The sequence below is a fragment of the Leptodactylus fuscus genome, chromosome 5 (assembly GCF_031893055.1).
Source record: "Leptodactylus fuscus isolate aLepFus1 chromosome 5, aLepFus1.hap2, whole genome shotgun sequence".
In the NCBI taxonomy this organism is placed as follows: Eukaryota; Metazoa; Chordata; class Amphibia; order Anura; family Leptodactylidae; genus Leptodactylus; species Leptodactylus fuscus.
The window spans coordinates 218,805,290-218,825,289 of record NC_134269.1 but is presented as its reverse complement, the minus strand read 5'-3'; positions in this window follow the sequence as shown (position 1 = coordinate 218,825,289).

Sequence of the window (20,000 nt, the reverse complement as noted above, 5' to 3'; positions counted from 1 at the left end):
TGTACATCACATGACCACAGACTGTATATCACATGACCACAGACTGTATATCACATGACCATGGACTGTATATCACATGACCACAGACTGTACATCACATGACCACAGACTGTACATCACATGACCACAGACTGTATATCACATGACCACAGACTGTATATCACATGACCATGGACTGTATATCACATGACCACAGACTGTACATCACATGACCACAGACTGTACATCACATGACCACGGACTGTACATCACATGACCACAGACTGTACATCACATGACCACAGACTGTACATCACATGACCACGGACTGTACATCACATGACCACAGACTGTACATCACATGACCACAGACTGTACATCACATGACCACGGACTGTACATCACATGACCACAGACTGTACATCACATGACCACAGACTGTACATCACATGACCACAGACTGTACATCACATGACCACGGACTGTACATCACATGACCACAGACTGTACATCACATGACCACAGACTGTACATCACATGACCACAGACTGTACATCACATGACCACGGACTGTACATCACATGACCATGGACGGTATATCACATGACCATGCACTGTACATCACATGACCACGGACTGTACATCACATGACCACGGACTGTACATCACATGACCATGGACGGTATATCACATGACCATGCACTGTATATCACATGACCACAGACTGTATATCACATGACCATGCACTGTATATCACATGACCACAGACTGTATATCACATGACCATGCACTGTATATCACATGACCACAGACTGTATATCACATGACCATGCACTGTATATCACATGACCACAGACTGTATATCACATGACCATGCACTGTATATCACATGACCACAGACTGTATATCACATGACCATGCACTGTATATCACATGACCACAGACTGTATATCACATGACCATGCACTGTATATCACATGACCACAGACTGTACATCACATGACCATGGACGGTATATCACATTGACATTCACATTTACTGCATCCTGAGATGTTTTTTGATCCATTTTGTATTATAGACTGTGTTAAAGGAACTTGTTACATAAGAAATTCTCTTGAATCTTTCGGCAGCACATGATAGAGCAGGAGGAGCGGAGCAGATTGATATACAGGTTTATGGGAAAAGATTCAGTATAACTTGTTATTGAGCCATTGAAATCTCTGCCTCCGCTCCTCCTGCTCTATAACATACTGCCCGAAGATAGAACACTATATACAATCTGCTCTTCCTGCTCTATAACATACTGCCTGCAGATAGGACACTGTATACAATCTGCTCCTCTATATACAATCTTCCTCCTCTATATAAAATCCTCCTGCTCTATTATATACTACCTGCAGATAGGACACTATATACAATTTGCTCTGCTCCTCCTGCCCTATAACATACTGCCTACAGAAAGGACACTATATATATATATATATATATATATATATATATACAATCTGCTCTGCTCCTCCTGCTATATAACATGCTACTTGCAGATAGGACACTATATACATTCTGCTCCTCCTGCTCTATAACATACTGCCTGCAGATAGGACACTATATACAATCTGCTCCTCCTGCTCTATAACATACTGCCTGCAGATAGGACACTATATACAATCTGCTCCTCCTGCTCTATAACATACTGCCTGCAGATAGGACACTATATACAATCTGCTCCTCCTGCTCTATAACATACTGCCTGCAGATAGGACACTATATACAATCTGCTCCTCCTGCTCTATAACATACTGCCTGCAGATAGGACACTATATACAATCTGCTCCTCCTGCTCTATAACATACTGCCTGCAGATAGGACACTATATACATTCTGCTCCTCCTGCTCTATAACATACTGCCTGCAGATAGGACACTATATACAATCTGCTCCTCCTGCTCTATAACATACTGCCTGCAGATAGGACACTATATACAATCTGCTCCTCCTGCTATATAACATGCTACTTGCAGATAGGACACTATATACAATCTGCTCCTCCTGCTCTATAACATACTGCCTGCAGATAGGACACTATATACAATCTGCTCCTCCTGCTCTATAACATACTGCCTGCAGATAGGACACTATATACAATCTGCTCCTCCTGCTCTATAACATACTGCCTGCAGATAGGACACTATATACATTCTGCTCCTCCTGCTCTATAACATACTGCCTGCAGATAGGACACTATATACAATCTGCTCCTCCTGCTATATAACATGCTACTTGCAGATAGGACACTATATACATTCTGCTCCTCCTGCTCTATAACATACTGCCTGCAGATAGGACACTATATACATTCTGCTCCTCCTGCTCTATAACATACTGCCTGCAGATAGGACACTATATACAATCTGCTCCTCCTGCTCTATAACATACTGCCTGCAGATAGGACACTATATACATTCTGCTCCTCCTGCTCTATAACATACTGCCTGCAGATAGGACACTATATACAATCTGCTCCTCCTGCTCTATAACATACTGCCTGCAGATAGGACACTATATACATTCTGCTCCTCCTGCTCTATAACATACTGCCTGCAGATAGGACACTATATACAATCTGCTCTGCTCCTCCTGCTCTATAACATACTGCCTGCAGATAGGACACTATATACAATCTGCTCCTCCTGCTATATAACATGCTACTTGCAGATAGGACACTATATACATTCTGCTCCTCCTGCTCTATAACATACTGCCTGCAGATAGGACACTATATACATTCTGCTCCTCCTGCTCTATAACATACTGCCTGTAGATAGGACACTATATACAATCTGCTCCTCCTGCTCTATAACATACTGCCTGCAGATAGGACACTATATACATTCTGCTCCTCCTGCTCTATAACATACTGCCTGCAGATAGGACACTATATACAATCTGCTCCTCCTGCTCTATAACATACTGCCTGCAGATAGGACACTATATACAATCTGCTCCTCCTGCTCTATAACATACTGCCTGCAGATAGGACACTATATACATTCTGCTCCTCCTGCTCTATAACATACTGCCTGCAGATAAGACACTATATACAATCTGCTCCTCCTGCTCTATAACATACTGCCTGCAGATAGGACACTATATACATTCTGCTCCTCCTGCTCTATAACATACTGCCTGCAGATAGGACACTATATACATTCTGCTCCTCCTGCTCTATAACATACTGCCTGCAGATAGGACACTATATACATTCTGCTCCTCCTGCTCTATAACATACTGCCTGCAGATAGGACACTATATACAATCTGCTCCTCCTGCTCTATAACATACTGCCTGCAGATAGGACACTATATACAATCTGCTCCTCCTGCTCTATAACATACTGCCTGCAGATAGGACACTATATACAATCTGCTCCTCCTGCTCTATAACATACTGCCTGCAGATAGGACACTATATACAATCTGCTCCTCCTGCTCTATAACATACTGCCTGCAGATTATACTGCATTTTTCATATAGAAAGTTCTCTTTATTACTACATGCCATTATAGTGGGTAGAAGGCTCAATATGTTTAATATCTTAAAGGAATTTCCAGGACTATGATATTGACTGCTGTGGCCTCTTTCCTTCTTCTCGAGCACAGCGCCACATATCATATAATGGATATACTTGGTACTGCAGCTCATCTCCATTTATTCCACCGTGCAGCATGTTCATGGGTGTGACATCACTGACCTGAGAAGACAATGTGGAGCTGACCCTAGTGCAACAACCTCTTCCAGTATCTGACCGATCATTGTTCTGCCTGACAGACTCTCCTGATCTAATACTGCTGGTCTGTCCTAAGGTCGGGGTATCCATATCATAGTTCTGGAGAACCCCTTTAAATAGGAGGAGCAGTTCTCTAATGTTGTGCACACAATATACATGTACATGTCATCACTACGGTTAGAGATCAGGTAAGTAAAGTTATAATATGGAGAAATAATTACATGAAGTTTTATGCAGAAGAATTGAGCAAACCTGATGTATAATGAGATACGTCTGCTCCCCACTGCCATCTGCTGTCAGGAGCTGGGACTGCAAAACGCTGACAACCCGTCCCAGAAAGCTGATTGTTTGCCTTTTGTCAGGATTGGGTGACGTCTCTATGAATCTGATCGTCAGGCGACACAAGGCTTCACTATTCATTTCTATGAGACTTGTACGGATGCCAATGCAAATCTTCATCAGTTCCAGGAGATGACTTGTTAGACAATTGCCGTCAATTTGCCGTCATTTTGTCATTCAGTGTAGATTAGAAGCAGAGTAAAAACATGTTGTGTAAGCGTGTGCACCTGGCCCGAGGCGATGCGATAGCGCTGCGCCATGTCACCATCTCAGCACTGCTACATCTAGCCGGCATTCTCAGTTCTATTGGCAATTTTGTATAATAATAATAACAATAAAAAAAAATGTTATTTCTATAGCGCCAACATATTCCGCAGCGCTGTACAATTTGTAGGGTTCAGATACAGACAGATACATTACAAAGAAAGTCATTTCACACAATGGGACTGAGGGCCCTGCTCACAAGAGCTTACAATCTATGAGGTAGAGGGGGTGACACAAGAGGTAGCAGGGGCGGCATTGCTTATACAGGGGTCAGACACTTCTGTAATAGAGGTGACTGTGATTACATAAAAATAAGACTTCATGAGCCGTCGACAGTCGTGTCCTGTAACATGTGGATGGAGCTTGGACAGATAAAGTTATCCTTAGATGACATCATATCATGTGGGGTAATGTGGGAGCGGGGACAGAGGAGGGGGAAGGGTTTACGTTAGACATTGTGATCGGCCGGTCTGATAAGATGCGTCTTTAGTTTGCATTTGAAACTGTAGAAATTGGCAGTTACTCTGATTGTCCGGGGTAGAGCATTCCAGAGAAGTGGTGCAGCTCGGGAGAAGTCTTGTATACGAGCGGGGGAGGTTCTGATAATAGAGGATGGAAGTGTTAGGTCATTGAGTGAGCGGAGAGCACGGGTTGGGCGGTAGACAGAGATGAGGGAGGAAATGTATGGAGGTGCGGCATTATGGAGAGCCTTGTGGATGAGAGTAATAACTTTATATTTTATTCTATAATGAATAGGCAGCCAATGTAGTGACCGGCACAGACCAGAGGTATCGCTGTAGTGACCGTCGCAGACCGGAGGCCTCGCTGTAGTGACCGGCACAGACCGGAGGCCTCGCTGTAGTGACCGGCACAGACTGGAGGCCTCGCTGTAGTGACCGGCGCAGACCGGAGGCCTCGCTGTAGTGACCGGCACAGACTGGAGGCCTCGCCGTAGTGACCGGCACAGACTGGAGGCCTCGCTGTAGTGACCGGCACAGACTGGAGGCCTCGCCGTAGTGACCGGCACAGACTGGAGGCCTCGCTGTAGTGACCGGCACAGACTGGAGGCCTCGCCGTAGTGACCGGCACAGACTGGAGGCCTCGCTGTAGTGACCGGCACAGACTGGAGGCCTCGCCGTAGTGACCGGCACAGACTGGAGGCCTCGCCGTAGTGACCGGCACAGACTGGAGGCCTCGCCGTAGTGACCGGCACAGACTGGAGGCCTCGCTGTAGTGACCGGCACAGACCGGAGGCCTCGCTGTAGTGACCGGCACAGACTGGAGGCCTCGCTGTAGTGACCGGCACAGACTGGAGGCCTCGCTGTAGTGACCGGCACAGACCGGAGGCCTCGCTGTAGTGACCGGCACAGACCGGAGGCCTCGCTGTAGTGACCGGCACAGACCGGAGGCCTCGCTGTAGTGACCGGCACAGACCGGAGGCCTCGCTGTAGTGACCGGCACAGACCGGAGGCCTCGCTGTAGTGACCGGCACAGACCGGAGGCCTCGCTGTAGTGACCGGCACAGACCGGAGGCCTCGCTGTAGTGACCGGCACAGACCCGAGGCCTCGCTGTAGTGACCGGCACAGACCCGAGGCCTCGCTGTAGTGACCGGCACAGACCGGAGGCCTCGCTGTAGTGACCGGCACAGACCGGAGGCCTCGCTGTAGTGACCGGCACAGACCGGAGGCCTCGCTGTAGTGACCGGCACAGACCGGAGGCCTCGCTGTAGTGACCGGCACAGACCGGAGGCCTCGCTGTAGTGACCGGCACAGACCGGAGGCCTCGCTGTAGTGACCGGCACAGACCGGAGGCCTCGCTGTAGTGACCGACACAGACCGGAGGCCTCGCTGTAGTGACCGGCACAGACCGGAGGCCTCGCTGTAGTGACCGGCACAGACCGGAGGCCTCGCTGTAGTGACCGGCACAGACCGGAGGCCTCGCTGTAGTGACCGGCACAGACCGGAGGCCTCGCTGTAGTGACCGGAACAGACCGGAGGCCTCGCTGTAGTGACCGACACAGACCGGAGGCCTCGCTGTAGTGACAGACACAGACCGGAGGCCTCGCTGTAGTGACCGGCACAGACCGGAGGCCTCGCTGTAGTGACCGGCACAGACCGGAGGCCTCGCTGTAGTGACCGGCACAGACCGGAGGCCTCGCTGTAGTGACCGACACAGACCGGAGGCCTCGCTGTAGCGTCTAGCCTGATAGATGAGCCTGGCCGCTGCATTCAGAATAGATTGTAGAGGGGAGAGTTTAGTGAGGGGAAGACGGATTAGTAAGGAGTTACAGTAGTCAAGGCGAGAATGAATCAGAGAGACAATAAGTGTCTTTAGTGTATCTCTGGTAAGGAAAGGGTGTATTCTGGAGATGGTTTTGAGGTGGAGGTGACATGAACGTGCGAGTGATTCAATATGAGAGGTGAAGGAAAGGTCTGCGTCAAACATGACCCCGAGGCAGCGGGCATGCTGCCTAGGAGTTATAGTAAGGCCTGAGACTGCAATGGATATATCAGGGACAGATCTGTTAGATGGTGGAAACAGTAGTAATTCAGTCTTAGAGAGATTTAGTGTCAGATAGAGCGAGGACATGATATTAGAGACAGCAGAGAGACAGTCACTGGTGTTCTGTATGAGTGCAGGGGTGATGTCACGGGAAGATGTGTATAATTGGGTGTCATCAGCATAAAGATGGTACCTGAAGCCAAATCTGGCGATGGTTTGTCCAATGGGGGCTGTGTAGAGAGAAAAGAGCAGGGGGCCGAGGACCGAGCCCTGAGGAACCCCAACAGCAAGGGAAAGAGGGGAAGAAACAGAGCCCGCAAATGATAGACTGAAAGTGCGGTCTGAGAGATAAGAGGAGAACCAGGAGAGCGCAGTGTCCATGAGGCCGACTGAGCGGAGCAGAGTGAGGAGGAGATGATGGTCAACAGTGTCAAAAGCTGCAGAGAGGTCCAGAAGAATAAGAAGAGAGAAGTCACCATTGGATTTAGCCATTAGGAGATCATTGGAGACTTTTGTGAGAGCCATTTCAGTAGAGTGCAGAGCGCGGAAACCAGATTGTAAGGGGTCAAGCAGAGAGTTAGCGGAGAGATAGCGGATTAACCGAGAATAAACCAGGCGTTCCAAGAGTTTAGAGATGAAGGGGAGATTAGATACGGGTCGATAGTTAGCAGCACAGGACGGGTCCAGGGAGGGTTTTTGTATCATTGCAAACCTGGATCCTGACCTAGGGCAGAGTTCAGACCTGGTGGTCAGCGCCGCCATGGACTGGTCTAGAGGTGAATGTGTCAGAGCACAGGCCTTGAGTCTGAGGCTGTGTGTGTACTGCGGCCTAGACATCTGCTCCATATACAGGTCAATGAGTTTCACATTGGTGCAGGATTTCTGGCCTGATATCTGTCTGTCCGTGCCCAGATGAAGCAGAGCCAGTAACACACACTACACCCTGAGTGTAACAGTGTATAGACCCGAAATAGTGGTGTACAAGCACAAGACATAAGGAGTCTCAGCTACAGGATCTCAAGTGCTGGGTGACCTTAAAGACTGGACCTTAAGTCATTGTCCAAATTCACCAAATGCAAAAAACGTCCGCACCATAAAGAGCAGATGGAGGAAAACCTGAGACTGGAATAACAGGAGCAAATGGGCGGCAGATGGAGGCGCTGAGGATATATGGCCGTATACAGGGAGCAAAAGGGACTGATATACTAAGGATAGGTCATCAATATTAGATCGGTGGGGGTCTAATACATGGCACCCCCGCTGACCAGATGTGTAATAAGTGATGTCACAGTACAGAGATACTACACACAGTGATGTCACAGTACAGAGATAATACACACAGTGATGTCACAGTACAGAGATACTACACACAGTGATGTCACAGTACAGGATAATACACACAGTGATGTCACGGTACAGAGATAATACACACAGTGATGTCACAGTACAGGGATAATACACACAGTGATGTCACAGTACAGGATAATACACACAGTGATGTCACAGTACAGGATAATACACACAGTGATGTCACAGTACAGGATAATACACACAGTGATGTCACAGTACAGTATAATACACACAGTGATGTCACAGTACAGAGATACTACACACAGTGATGTCACAGTACAGGGTAATACACACAGTGATGTCACAGTACAGGATAATACATACAGTGATGTCACAGTACAGAGATAATACACACAGTGATGTCACAGTACAGAGATAATACACACAGTGATGTCACAGTACAGAGATAATACACACAGTGATGTCACAGTACAGAGATACTACACATAGTGATGTCACAGTACAGGATAATACACACAGTGATGTCACAGTACAGGGATAATACACACAGTGATGTCACAGTACAGAGATACTACACACAGTGATGTCACAGTACAGGATAATACACACAGTGATGTCACAGTACAGGGATAATACACACAGTGATGTCACAGTACAGGATAATACACACAGTGATGTCACAGTACAGGATAATACACACAGTGATGTCACAGTACAGGATAATACACACAGTGATGTCACAGTACAGGGATAATACACACAGTGATGTCACAGTACAGAGATACTACACACAGTGATGTCACAGTACAGGGATAATACACACAGTGATGTCACAGTACAGGATAATACACACAGTGATGTCACAGTACAGGATAATACACACAGTGATGTCACAGTACAGAGATAATACACACAGTGATGTCACAGTACAGAGATAATACACACAGTGATGTCACAGTACAGGATAATACACACAGTGATGTCACAGTACAGGGATAATACACACAGTGATGTCACAGTACAGAGATACTACACACAGTGATGTCACAGTACAGGATAATACACACAGTGATGTCACAGTACAGGATAATACATACAGTGATGTCACAGTACAGAGATAATACACACAGTGATGTCACAGTACAGAGATAATACACACAGTGATGTCACAGTACAGGATAATACACACAGTGATGTCACAGTACAGGGATAATACATACAGTGATGTCACAGTACAGAGATAATACACACAGTGATGTCACAGTACAGGATAATACATACAGTGATGTCACAGTACAGAGATAATACACACAGTTATGTCACAGTACAGAGATAATACACACAGTGATGTCACAGTACAGAGATAATACACACAGTGATGTCACAGTACAGAGATAATACACACAGTGATGTCACAGTACAGGATAATACACACAGTGATGTCACAGTACAGGGATAATACACACAGTGATGTCACAGTACAGAGATACTACACACAGTGATGTCACAGTACAGGATAATACACACAGTGATGTCACAGTACAGGGATAATACACACAGTGATGTCGCAGTACAGGGATAATACACACAGTGATGTCACAGTACAGGATAATACACACAGTGATGTCACAGTACAGGATAATACACACAGTGATGTCACAGTACAGGGATAATACACACAGTGATGTCACAGTACAGGATAATACACACAGTGATGTCACAGTAAAGAGATACTACACACAGTGATGTCACAGTACAGGATAATACACACAGTGATGTCACAGTACAGGGATAATACACACAGTGATGTCACAGTACAGGATAATACACACAGTGATGTCACAGTACAGGATAATACACACAGTGATGTCACAGTACAGCATAATACACACAGTGATGTCACAGTACAGGATAATACACACAGTGATGTCACAGTACAGAGATAATACACACAGTGATGTCACAGTACAGAGATAATACACACAGTGATGTCACAGTACAGAGATAATACACACAGTGATGTCACAGTACAGAGATAATACACACAGTGATGTCACAGTACAGGATAATACACACAGTGATGTCACAGTACAGAGATAATACACACAGTGATGTCACAGTACAGGATAATACACACAGTGATGTCACAGTACAGAGATAATACACACAGTGATGTCACAGTACAGGATAATACACACAGTGATGTCACAGTACATGGATAATACACACAGTGATGTCACAGTACAGGATAATACACACAGTGATGTCACAGTACAGGATAATACACACAGTGATGTCACAGTAAAGAGATACTACACACAGTGATGTCACAGTACAGGATAATACACACAGTGATGTCACAGTACAGGGATAATACACACAGTGATGTCACAGTACAGGATAATACACACAGTGATGTCACAGTACAGGATAATACACACAGTGATGTCACAGTACAGGATAATACACACAGTGATGTCACAGTACAGAGATAATACACACAGTGATGTCACAGTACAGAGATTATACACACAGTGATGTCACAGTACAGAGATAATACACACAGTGATGTCACAGTACAGAGATAATACACACAGTGATGTCACAGTACAGGATAATACACAGTGATGTCACAGTACAGAGATAATACACACAGTGATGTCACAGTACAGGATAATACACACAGTGATGTCACAGTACAGGATAATACACACAGTGATGTCACAGTACAGAGATAATACACACAGTGATGTCACAGTACAGGATAATACACACAGTGATGTCACAGTACAGAGATAATACACACAGTGATGTCACAGTACAGGATAATACACACAGTGATGTCACAGTACAGAGATAATACACACAGTGATGTCACAGTACAGAGATAATACACACAGTGATGTCACAGTACATGGATAATACACACAGTGATGTCACAGTACAGGATAATACACACAGTGATGTCACAGTACAGAGATAATACACACAGTGATGTCACAGTACAGAGATAATACACACAGTGATGTCACAGTACAGGATAATACACACAGTGATGTCACAGTACAGAGATAATACACACAGTGATGTCACAGTACAGGATAATACACACAGTGATGTCACAGTACATGGATAATACACACAGTGATGTCACAGTACAGGATAATACACACAGTGATGTCACAGTACAGAGATAATACACACAGTGATGTCACAGTACAGGATAATACACACAGTGATGTCACAGTACATGGATAATACACACAGTGATGTCACAGTACAGGATAATACACACAGTGATGTCACAGTACAGGATAATACACACAGTGATGTCACAGTAAAGAGATACTACACACAGTGATGTCACAGTACAGGATAATACACACAGTGATGTCACAGTACAGGGATAATACACACAGTGATGTCACAGTACAGGATAATACACACAGTGATGTCACAATACAGGATAATACACACAGTGATGTCACAGTACAGCATAATACACACAGTGATGTCACAGTACAGGATAATACACACAGTGATGTCACAGTACAGAGATAATACACACAGTGATGTCACAGTACAGAGATTATACACACAGTGATGTCACAGTACAGAGATAATACACACAGTGATGTCACAGTACAGAGATAATACACACAGTGATGTCACAGTACAGGATAATACACAGTGATGTCACAGTACAGAGATAATACACACAGTGATGTCACAGTACAGGATAATACACACAGTGATGTCACAGTACAGGATAATACACACAGTGATGTCACAGTACAGAGATAATACACACAGTGATGTCACAGTACAGGATAATACACACAGTGATGTCACAGTACAGAGATAATACACACAGTGATGTCACAGTACAGGATAATACACACAGTGATGTCACAGTACAGAGATAATACACACAGTGATGTCACAGTACAGAGATAATACACACAGTGATGTCACAGTACAGGATAATACACACAGTGATGTCACAGTACAGAGATAATACACACAGTGATGTCACAGTACAGGATAATACACACAGTGATGTCACAGTACATGGATAATACACACAGTGATGTCACAGTACAGGATAATACACACAGTGATGTCACAGTACAGGATAATACACACAGTGATGTCACAGTACAGGATAATACACACAGTGATGTCACAGTACAGAGATAATACACACAGTGATGTCACAGTACAGGATAATACACACAGTGATGTCACAGTACAGAGATAATACACACAGTGATGTCACAGTACAGAGATAATACACACAGTGATGTCACAGTACATGGATAATACACACAGTGATGTCACAGTACAGGATAATACACACAGTGATGTCACAGTACAGAGATAATACACACAGTGATGTCACAGTACAGAGATAATACACACAGTGATGTCACAGTACAGGATAATACACACAGTGATGTCACAGTACAGAGATAATACACACAGTGATGTCACAGTACAGGATAATACACACAGTGATGTCACAGTACAGAATAATACACACAGTGATGTCACAGTACAGGATAAAACACACAGTGATGTCACAGTACAGGATAATACACACAGTGATGTCACAGTACAGAGATAATACACACAATGATGTCACAGTACATGGATAATACACACAGTGATGTCACAGTACAGGATAATACACACAGTGATGTCACAGTACAGAGATAATACACACAGTGATGTCACAGTACAGAGATAATACACACAGTGATGTCACAGTACAGGATAATACACACAGTGATGTCACAGTACAGGATAATACACACAGTGATGTCACAGTACAGAGATTATACACACAGTGATGTCACAGTACAGAGATAATACACACAGTGATGTCACAGTACAGAGATAATACACACAGTGATGTCACAGTACAGGATAATACACACAGTGATGTCACAGTACAGAGATTATACACACAGTGATGTCACAGTACAGGGATAATACACACAGTGATGTCACAGTACAGGATAATACACACAGTGATGTCACAGTACAGGGATAATACACACAGTGATGTCACAGTACAGAGATAATACACACAGTGATGTCACAGTACAGAGATAATACACACAGTGATGTCACAGTACAGGGATAATACACACAGTGATGTCACAGTACAGAGATAATACACACAGTGATGTCACAGTACAGGATAATACACACAGTGATGTCACAGTACAGAGATAATACACACAGTGATGTCACAGTACAGGATAATACACACAGTGATGTCACAGTACAGAGATTATACACACAGTGATGTCACAATACAGAGATAATACACCCAGTGATGTCACAGTACAGGATAATACACACAGTGATGTCACAGTACAGAGATAATACACACAGTGATGTCACAGTACAGGATAATACACACAGTGATGTCACAGTACAGGGATAATACACACAGTGATGTCACAGTACAGGATAATACACACAGTGATGTCACAGTACAGGATAATACACACAGTGATGTCACAGTACAGAGATAATACACACAGTGATGTCACAGTACAGAGATACTACACACAGTGATGTCACAGTACAGGATAATACACACAGTGATGTCACAGTACAGGATAATACACACAGTGATGTCACAGTACAGGGATAATACACACAGTGATGTCACAGTACAGGATAATACACACAGTGATGTCACAGTACAGGATAATACACACAGTGATGTCACAGTACAGGATAATACACACAGTGATGTCACAGTACAGAGATAATACACACAGTGATGTCACAGTACAGAGATTATACACACAGTGATGTCACAGTACAGAGATAATACACACAGTGATGTCACAGTACAGAGATAATACACACAGTGATGTCACAGTACAGGATAATACACAGTGATGTCACAGTACAGAGATAATACACACAGTGATGTCACAGTACAGGATAATACACACAGTGATGTCACAGTACAGGATAATACACACAGTGATGTCACAGTACAGAGATAATACACACAGTGATGTCACAGTACAGGATAATACACACAGTGATGTCACAGTACAGAGATAATACACACAGTGATGTCACAGTACAGGATAATACACACAGTGATGTCACAGTACAGAGATAATACACACAGTGATGTCACAGTACAGAGATAATACACACAGTGATGTCACAGTACATGGATAATACACACAGTGATGTCACAGTACAGGATAATACACACAGTGATGTCACAGTACAGAGATAATACACACAGTGATGTCACAGTACAGAGATAATACACACAGTGATGTCACAGTACAGGATAATACACACAGTGATGTCACAGTACAGAGATAATACACACAGTGATGTCACAGTACAGGATAATACACACAGTGATGTCACAGTACATGGATAATACACACAGTGATGTCACAGTACAGGATAATACACACAGTGATGTCACAGTACAGGATAAAACACACAGTGATGTCACAGTACAGGATAATACACACAGTGATGTCACAGTACAGAGATAATACACACAATGATGTCACAGTACATGGATAATACACACAGTGATGTCACAGTACAGGATAATACACACAGTGATGTCACAGTACAGGGATAATACACACAGTGATGTCACAGTACAGGATAATACACACAGTGATGTCACAGTACAGGATAATACACACAGTGATGTCACAGTACAGCATAATACACACAGTGATGTCACAGTACAGGATAATACACACAGTGATGTCACAGTACAGAGATAATACACACAGTGATGTCACAGTACAGAGATAATACACACAGTGATGTCACAGTACAGAGATAATACACACAGTGATGTCACAGTACAGAGATAATACACACAGTGATGTCACAGTACAGGATAATACACACAGTGATGTCACAGTACAGAGATAATACACACAGTGATGTCACAGTACAGGATAATACACACAGTGATGTCACAGTACAGAGATAATACACACAGTGATGTCACAGTACAGGATAATACACACAGTGATGTCACAGTACAGGATAATACACACAGTGATGTCACAGTAAAGAGATACTACACACAGTGATGTCACAGTACAGGATAATACACACAGTGATGTCACAGTACAGGGATAATACACACAGTGATGTCACAGTACAGGATAATACACACAGTGATGTCACAATACAGGATAATACACACAGTGATGTCACAGTACAGCATAATACACACAGTGATGTCACAGTACAGGATAATACACACAGTGATGTCACAGTACAGAGATAATACACACAGTGATGTCACAGTACAGAGATTATACACACAGTGATGTCACAGTACAGAGATAATACACACAGTGATGTCACAGTACAGAGACAATACACACAGTGATGTCACAGTACAGGATAATACACAGTGATGTCACAGTACAGAGATAATACACACAGTGATGTCACAGTACAGGATAATACACACAGTGATGTCACAGTACAGGATAATACACACAGTGATGTCACAGTACAGAGATAATACACACAGTGATGTCACAGTACAGAGATAATACACACAGTGATGTCACAGTACAGGATAATACACACAGTGATGTCACAGTACAGAGATAATACACACAGTGATGTCACAGTACAGGATAATACACACAGTGATGTCACAGTACAGAGATAATACACACAGTGATGTCACAGTACAGAGATAATACACACAGTGATGTCACAGTACATGGATAATACACACAGTGATGTCACAGTACAGGATAATACACACAGTGATGTCACAGTACATGGATAATACACACAGTGATGTCACAGTACAGAGATAATACACACAGTGATGTCACAGTACAGGATAATACACACAGTGATGTCACAGTACAGAGATAATACACACAGTGATGTCACAGTACAGGATAATACACACAGTGATGTCACAGTACATGGATAATACACACAGTGATGTCACAGTACAGGATAATACACACAGTGATGTCACAGTACAGGATAAAACACACAGTGATGTCACAGTACAGGATAATACACACAGTGATGTCACAGTACAGAGATAATACACACAATGATGTCACAGTACATGGATAATACACACAGTGATGTCACAGTACAGGATAATACACACAGTGATGTCACAGTACAGAGATAATACACACAGTGATGTCACAGTACAGGATAATACACACAGTGATGTCACAGTACAGGATAATACACACAGTGATGTCACAGTACAGAGATTATACACACAGTGATGTCACAGTACAGAGATAATACACACAGTGATGTCACAGTACAGGGATAATACACACAGTGATGTCACAGTACAGGATAATACACACAGTGATGTCACAGTACAGGGATAATACACACAGTGATGTCACAGTACAGAGATAATACACACAGTGATGTCACAGTACAGAGATAATACACACAGTGATGTCACAGTACAGGGATAATACACACAGTGATGTCACAGTACAGGATAATACACACAGTGATGTCACAGTACAGAGATAATACACACAGTGATGTCACAGTACAGGATAATACACACAGTGATGTCACAGTACAGAGATAATACACACAGTGATGTCACAGTACAGGATAATACACACAGTGATGTCACAGTACAGAGATTATACACACAGTGATGTCACAATACAGAGATAATACACCCAGTGATGTCACAGTACAGGATAATACACACAGTGATGTCACAGTACAGAGATAATACACACAGTGATGTCACAGTACAGGATAATACACACAGTGATGTCACAGTACAGGGATAATACACACAGTGATGTCACAGTACAGGATAATACACACAGTGATGTCACAGTACAGGATAATACACACAGTGATGTCACAGTACAGAGATAATACACACAGTGATGTCACAGTACAGAGATACTACACACAGTGATGTCACAGTACAGGATAATACACACAGTGATGTCACAGTACAGGATAATACACACAGTGATGTCACAGTACAGGGATAATACACACAGTGATGTCACAGTACAGAGATAATACACACAGTGATGTCACAGTACAGAGATACTACACACAGTGATGTCACAGTACAGGATAATACACACAGTGATGTCACAGTACAGGATAATACACACAGTGATGTCACAGTACAGAGATACTACACACAGTGATGTCACAGTACAGGATAATACACACAGTGATGTCACAGTACAGGAAAATACACACAGTGATGTCACAGTACAGAGATACTACACACAGTGATGTCACAGTACAGGATAATACACACAGTGATGTCACAGTACAGGGATAATACACACAGTGATGTCACAGTACAGGATAATACACACAGTGATGTCACAGTACAGGATAATACACACAGTGATGTTACAGTACAGAGATAATACACACAGTGATGTCACAGTACAGAGATACTACACACAGTGATGTCACAGTACAGGATAATACACACAGTGATGTCACAGTACAAGATAATACACACAGTGATGTCACAGTACAGGATAATACACACAGTGATGTCACAGTACAGGATAATACACACAGTGATGTCACAGTACAGGATAATACACACAGTGATGTCACAGTAAAGAGATACTACACACAGTGATGTCACAGTACAGGATAATACACACAGTGATGTCACAGTACAGGGATAATACACACAGTGATGTCACAGTACAGGATAATACACACAGTGATGTCACAGTACAGGATAATAAACACAGTGATGTCACAGTACAGCATAATACACACAGTGATGTCACAGTACAGAGATTATACACACAGTGATGTCACAGTACAGAGATAATACACACAGTGATGTCACAGTACAGAGATAATACACACAGTGATGTCACAGTACAGAGATAATACACACAGTGATGTCACAGTACAGAGATAATACACACAGTGATGTCACAGTACAGGATAATACACACAGTGATGTCACAGTACAGGGATAATACACACAGTGATGTCACAGTACAGAGATAATACACACAGTGATGTCACAGTACAGAGATAATACACACAGTGATGTCACAGTACAGGGATAATACACACAGTGATGTCACAGTACAGGATAATACACACAGTGATGTCACAGTACAGAGATAATACACACAGTGATGTCACAGTACAGGATAATACACACAGTGATGTCACAGTACAGAGATAATACACACAGTGATGTCACAGTACAGGATAATACACACAGTGATGTCACAGTACAGAGATTATACACACAGTGATGTCACAGTACAGAGATAATACACCCAGTGATGTCACAGTACAGGATAATACACACAGTGATGTCACAGTACAGAGATAATACACACAGTGATGTCACAGTACAGGATAATACACACAGTGATGTCACAGTACAGGGATAATACACACAGTGATGTCACAGTACAGGATAATACACATAGTGATGTCACAGTACAGGATAATACACACAGTGATGTCACAGTACAGAGATAATACACACAGTGATGTCACAGTACAGAGATACTACACACAGTGATGTCACAGTACAGGATAATACACACAGTGATGTCACAGTACAGGATAATACACACAGTGATGTCACAGTACAGGGATAATACACACAGTGATGTCACAGTACAGAGATAATACACACAGTGATGTCACAGTACAGAGATACTACACACAGTGATGTCACAGTACAGGATAATACACACAGTGATGTCACAGTACAGGATAATACACACAGTGATGTCACAGTACAGAGATACTACACACAGTGATGTCACAGTACAGGATAATACACACAGTGATGTCACAGTACAGGATAATACACACAGTGATGTCACAGTACAGAGATACTACACACAGTGATGTCACAGTACAGGATAATACACACAGTGATGTCACAGTACAGGGATAATACACACAGTGATGTCACAGTACAGGATAATACACACAGTGATGTCACAGTACAGGATAATACACACAGTGATGTTACAGTACAGAGATAATACACACAGTGATGTCACAGTACAGAGATACTACACACAGTGATGTCACAGTACAGGATAATACACACAGTGATGTCACAGTACAGGATAATACACACAGTGATGTCACAGTACAGGATAATACACACAGTGATGTCACAGTACAGGATAATACACACAGTGATGTCACAGTACAGGATAATACACACAGTGATGTCACAGTAAAGAGATACTACACACAGTGATGTCACAGTACAGGATAATACACACAGTGATGTCACAGTACAGGGATAATACACACAGTGATGTCACAGTACAGGATAATACACACAGTGATGTCACAGTACAGGATAATAAACACAGTGATGTCACAGTACAGCATAATACACACAGTGATGTCACAGTACAGAGATTATACACACAGTGATGTCACAGTACAGAGATAATACACACAGTGATGTCACAGTACAGAGATAATACACACAGTGATGTCACAGTACAGGATAATACACAGTGATGTCACAGTACAGAGATAATACACACAGTGATGTCACAGTACAGGATAATACACACAGTGATGTCACAGTACAGGATAATACACACAGTGATGTCACAGTACAGAGATAATACACACAGTGATGTCACAGTACAGAGATAATACACACAGTGATGTCACAGTACAGGATAATACACACAGTGATGTCACAGTACAGAGATAATACACACAGTGATGTCACAGTACAGGATAATACACACAGTGATGTCACAGTACA